Consider the following 6,528-nt stretch of genomic DNA (forward strand, 5'->3'; position numbering starts at 1 on the left):
AAATCTGCTATAAATAATTTCAATTGAGTTTGCAACACATTCTCTCTACTTGAGAGAATTTCAATACAGGTACTGCGACGCAGTTAGTTAATAATGCTTATTTTTTAGGAAGAACTGTTAAAGGTAAATATCCAGTGGTGCAAATTGAGAAAGTAGGAGGACATATAGTCGATATATATGTTCTGCTTCTTATATAAAGAATCGGGCGACCATATTTTTATCTAGAAGCTTACAATAAAAAGAACGGAAATTTAGCTCCACCAAAGGAAGTACTATGCAGGGCTGACTGAGACTAGTCAGTTTCTCATTGCGAAATGGAGATCCAACTTCTAAAACTCGAAATTATCAGAAATTTCCATGCTGAAACTCGCAAGTTTATCAAACGAATCTTTCCCGTAAACTAACCCCGAACTATATGATATAGTCTATAATTCTATATCCTAGAAAAAACATAGCTCCATACTTGCATTCTGTTTATGACACGTATGAACAAGGACCACTATAGCAATTTCCCCCAACTCCAACCGAACTTCCTTAATTGGATACAAAACACAATATAAGTTAAAATGAGTACTTAGAATCTGATCAATGCTAGCTTTTTATAAACAAAATTAAATTTCATGACAGCAAAGGTATAGCTATGTTGATTTCATACAATTTTTTCAATAAATACACCTAAAACAAAACGATATACTCAACAAATCTTCCAACTCCAACAAAATTTTACTTGATGGAGAAGGCTTTTAAATAGAAACACAATACATATAGCACAATTAATGTTACACGAAAACTAACTTCCCAATCTGCTCGCTTGTTTCCATCATGAAGGAAAGAAGCAGATTACCCATTCTAAAACAGATAACTTCAACTGCCATTCCAAAAGTCCAAAACTAACATATACAGATTGCTTCCTCTCAATAAAGTTATGCATTCTAAAGCGCTTGATCCACACTAATAACCAATCTTGACATATCTAGTCCTTTGAGTAGGGGGCTCTTCACCAGTTGAAGCACAAATCCTCTTTCATTACAATGCCGTAGGCGTTTGCTTTGCAACACGCCTAAGGACCGTGATTTACTAAATTTCACAACAGGCATTTTCACAGCCACTGAAGATTTTCTTCTAACCAAACCAACCGAATCAGTATCAGACTCCACATTGATTTCACTAATTGAGCCAATTGAGTTCGATCTACCAACACAAATACCAACTTTTTTACTTAATTCATTACGAACATCTACACTCAGACTAAGCTGAATACTGGATACCTTTCTGTTTTTAGTAAGCGAAGATATTCTACTAGTGTGATTAGATGTTGTCTTAAGAACCTCTTTACCAGCGTCAGACATTTCTTCTTGGACCAGTGGTGATTGTTTCCTCGTCTGCCTTCGCAAATTATTCCAAATTGAGGAATATACTCTCTTGTTAACAACCCTAAGGCATTCTACTACATCAGCCATTGACGGTCTCTTCTCAGCCATGGTTTTAACACACTTAACAGCCAACATTGCCAATTCCTGTATAACCGATAAATCATCTGGAGGATCGATTCGAGGGTCACAAAGCGCGACAAACTCTCCATGTTTGATAATTGGTAAGGCCCAATCAACAACAGAAGGTGGACTATAATTCACATCAATAGCATTCCTCCCGCTAACAATTTCCAACAACAGAATCCCAAAACTGAACACATCACTTTTCGCACTAAGATTCTCCGGCGCAACATAACCAGGATCAAGGTACCCCAAAGTGCCCGCCGGAGGGGTACATTGTATCCTTACATCCTCAGCATACCCTCTCAATGCCAAACCAAAGTCACCCAACCTAGCATTCCAATTTCCATCAATAAGTACATTTGAAGACTTAATATCTCTATGAATTACTGGTGGGTTCGACGAATGCAAAGCTTCTACCGCCTTGGCAATTTGCAAAGCAAATCTCACTCGCTTTGCCCAACTAGGCGGTAGAGGATTCAAGTGTAGAAAATCATAGAGTGACCCATTAGACATGTATTCAACTACAATCAGTTTACTTTTCTCACTTGACTCAAAACTATATCCTAATAAATTAACAAAATGCGGGTTTCGAATTCTTGAAAGAATTTCAATTTCATTCTCCCCTGGTGCAACAATGCAAGACTTATTATAATTCCTATTGTTTTCATGACATGAGGTAGTTAGTGTAGACTTTTTAACTGCAACAATGAACTTACCATTATTCAGAACTGCTTTATAAACACTACCATGACTACCTTTGCCAAGAAAATACTTTTTAGAGAACCCATTTGTAGCAGCATCAAGATCAGTGTATGAGAATCTTCTGATCTTGTAAGATGGTGATTTTTTCTTCTTCTTGTTTACTTTCTTGTTTGTGTCCAAATTATAAGGGTCACAAAGTATAATTGATGATTCTCTATTGCATGAAAAATAGCCCATATTGGTTTAAGTGGTGATGCAGGTGGTGGTGGTGGTGGAAGAAGAGGTGGGAAAAGAGGGGAAAGATGTGAGAGCCATAAATATAGGAGTGTGATTAAATGGAGAATAAATTTAGGTGGGTTGTGGCATTCGGTATTCCACTGTTTACAGCTTTTAGGGGAAATAAAGAGAAGAAAGTGTCGTAAGCCGACCAACACTGGAATAATTTAAACTTTTCCATTAAAAATTAGTTTTGTTAGTTTTGAAAATTCAATGGCGTGCGTGTAAATGTGTAATGGAGGGATTTCTTGGGCGTTTGAGTATTACGAAAGTGGGAACTTTCTTTAAAACATGTTTGCTTTGAATCTTTGATAACATGCCTTTTTTTTTTGTTTACTTTATCTTTTCGTCCATCTTTTGTCGCATAATCTGAATAAGATAAGAATAAAGTATACATACATCCATACCAATCCCAAAAAAAAAAAAAAAAGGTTTACATCCGTATTCCAAATTCCATTAGAACCTTTTTTTTTTTGATAAACACATTATAGCAATGTTTTGAAAACCGACCCGGTGATCGAACCGATTTTTTATTAAAATGGTTCAATTAGGTTCAACTATGGTTCGACTCAATCGGACCAATTGATGTTTATTTAGTAATTTTTTTTAATAATTACAATAATAAAATGAATAAATACATGTTTTAATTTAATATTAATTGGTATTATATATCAAAATGAATTTTTTATACAAGAAACACATAGTAGCATGTTGGTTTGGAGTTTGGACTATCTTGTTTAGGTGTTAGGTTCAACTCCCCACTCTGGTTTAGTCTGAACCAGTTTAACTCGTTCACCGGTTCAACCACCGTTTAAGCTTAGACCGAGGGTGCAACCAAAAACTCAAGTTTTAACATTAAGCTTAGACCGAGGGTGCAACCAAAAACTCAAGTTTTAACACTGTATTAGAGCATCATCAACGCACTGCTAAAAACCATTTCTAATGTGACAGATAGAAATTTTTTTAGCAATTTTGTTCACCAACGCGCTGCCAAACACCTATTTCCATCTCAGCAATTGTTAAATTCTTAACCAAAATACTCAGAAATTTAGCAGCCACTCGCACGGGACAACTTTACCCGTCCAGATGTTGGACAGGTCAAGCCGTCTAGAATGTTTTCATTTTTTTTTATTAAAAGATTACACGGCGCGATTGTGTACCGTTGGGCTCACGATGTTGGACAGGTCAAGTTTTGTCATCCAGAACTTTTTCAAATTTATTTTAATAAAAAATTAAAATGCAAAGGGGTGGGTTGCACTCAGATTTGCCTTAACCAGAGCGCGCCCGCGCTGTTACCTGAAAAAATAAGATTTTTTTTTTAAGTGGAAATTTTATTGATAATGATAATGAGGTTTACAAATAATTAGGACAAGCGTACAACAAGCTGCGCCCCGCGCCCTTACCTGAAAAAATAAGATTGTTTTTTTTTTAAGTGAAAATCTTATTGATAATGATAATGAGGTTTACAAATAATTAGGACAAGCGTGCAACAAGTTGCACCCCTCGCGCACCCTTTACGAAAAAAAATCCCCCCATGAAAACAAGTATACTAGAAGTTGAGCGCACCTCGCGCTCGATTTGGCCTTGTCATGAACGCACTTGTGCTTTTGCCTGTAAAATTTGTTTCGACTGGGATGGGACAACTTTTGCTATTATTAGAACGGGACAAGTATTCCCGTCTGAAATAGAAACCTAAAATTTTGTGAAAATACGTTGGTACTTGACACAATTATAACAATTTTGATCGACGAAAAAAGCTGATGTGTCACAATTTATTTTAGCAGCGCATTGATGATGCTCTTAGAACCCGCTTACAAGCAAATGACAATTGGAGGCTTGCAGCTGCATGGTAGGTCTCATTTTAGGACAATTTTGCTTACAGACATATAGCATCACCAATGGGTTGTGTAAATTTACACAGCCACATACGCTCCTCCACATAGGATCCACATGTGTTTTTAAAATAAATTTATACAATAAGTTTAATGTGTAGAAAAACACATCCAATAGTGAACAAATGGAAACTTTTTGCAAAATGTGTAAAAACAAGTGGTGTTGGCTTCCCATTGGTTTAAAATAATGAGAATGCAAACCTTATGAAGTCCCATTTTTGAAATAGTGGGTAGCTAGAACTAATTGAGTTAAAAAATGTGTACATTTTTTTTCATTTTTAAACATGTGTTTACACATTTTTAAACTAAAAGTACTTTTACATATCTCCATTGGTAGAGAATTTTTAGAGTCAAATGTTTAAATTTACACTACAAGTGGTTTACACAATCCCATTAGTCATGCTCTAACAATGCAGAACCTTTATGAGAAAATTTAGTTGTGATATATAGTGAGGAAATTTAATAGGCAAGTTAAATTTATCAAATCCCATATATTTTTCTCAAGTAATATGATTCTTGTTTGGATGTATGTAGGTAACCTTGTGCACATAGGTAACAAACACGTCCCACACTTCCACCAGTGTTCATGATTCCGAACGGAATGTCAGAATTTTGCAGGATATTTTGGTTTAAAAAAAACAAAAAAAACAACATAGGAAATTAATGATTATGAAATTAGTCAAAATCAAAATATGACATAGGTCGAAATATTGTCAATTTCGATTTTCTAAATTTTCAAAATTTGAAAATCCCGTACTATGCTCCCACCCCACTATAGAAAGATTACAGTGGGAACTTTCTTTAAAACATGTTTGCTTTGAATATTCGATAATGATAGAAAACATGCCTTTTTTTAGTTTACTTTATCTTTTCTTCCGTCATTTGTCACATAATTTGAATAAGATAAGTAGGTGTCATGAACACGTCCCAAAACATGTGCTGAGAGGGTCTCTGCGACGTACATGATCGTGCAGCTCGACTATGTACAAACCTAGTAAGCATTCGGTGCTTGATGACTCATGGATAGTCAAGACTGAGAGTTACCCCGTTTGCCCACAGTCGAATCCTCATGTGTCTGAGAGGAGACAAGCACACCACTCCTATGTCATAGGACTGGATAGCTAAATACACCAATTGTACGAGTGATAAATGTAAAAACGAAAGTTTTACCTACTTTTAACTAATTAAACTCAAGAATAAGTAAAACTAAATGATGTTTACACTATTGATCAAAGTTCTACTCTCGTGAATCAGAATATAATTGGAGTAGAGAATTTGTTCCACTCCTAGCTCGTTTAGATGTAACAATTCCTAGTTTATGTATTCTAACAAAAATTGATGAGAGTAATGAAATGAAATTATGCTAAGACGGTGATTTAACTAATTTAGATGTTATGATTTAAACTATGGAAATTCAATAATACGATGTGAATCTGGGAAGGAATTAGGGGAATTTGATTTACCTTGATTCGAGTTAATAAACTAGCATAGAATTTGTTGTAATCCTAATCTTTATTTTTTCACGTAAATGTTGGGTATTTCTAATCCCTAATTATTCATGGCAATCTCTACCAATTAATAATTAACATGTAAAGCAATTAAACCCACACTACTACAGAAAAACTTATATACCACTATTATTTACAGTGGTAAAAAACCTTTAGCCACTGTTTTCATATCGTGGTAACAACCACCGTGACAAATACTTTTAACAAAACCGTAGGGAAAAGTACCTCTTATATACCACTGTATTGAGTAAAACAGTGGTATTAGGATTTACAAACCGTGGTTAATAGTCTGAAAAGTTTGCACTATTCGATGTGAACCGTGGGAAATAGTGATGATATATACGACGGTTGGATACAAACCGTGGGTTATATAAACTGATTATACCTCAGTTCTTATCAAACCGTGGTGTATAGTCATTACAAACCGTGGGTTATATAAACTGCTTATACCTCGGTTCTTATCAAACCGTGGTTTATAGTCATTTTTTTAAAAAAATAAAAACCCCTAATTATTTTATTCTAATCATATTCATTCAACCTGCAACTTGCCCATTTTCACCATATATATCCACACTGGATTTAAAAACACATTGCTCAAATAAACAATTCATAGTGCAACACAAACAAAAGAAATAAATTTAGACATCCAACACA

General features: G+C 35.0%; 1 pseudogene across 1 annotated transcript; it reads right to left on the minus strand.

Annotated features, from left to right (window-relative positions):
* Positions 1-633: 633 nt before the first annotated feature.
* Positions 634-2,580, minus strand: LOC147519416 (serine/threonine-protein kinase-like protein At3g51990 pseudogene; annotated as a pseudogene). Its single transcript, XR_015212194.1, has one exon. The product of XR_015212194.1 is annotated as a serine/threonine-protein kinase-like protein At3g51990 pseudogene (transcript).
* Positions 2,581-6,528: the final 3,948 nt, after the last annotated feature.

The sequence above is a fragment of the Coptis chinensis genome, chromosome 2, assembly GCF_015680905.1.
Source record: "Coptis chinensis isolate HL-2020 chromosome 2, ASM1568090v1, whole genome shotgun sequence".
NCBI lineage: Eukaryota > Viridiplantae > Streptophyta > Magnoliopsida > Ranunculales > Ranunculaceae > Coptis > Coptis chinensis.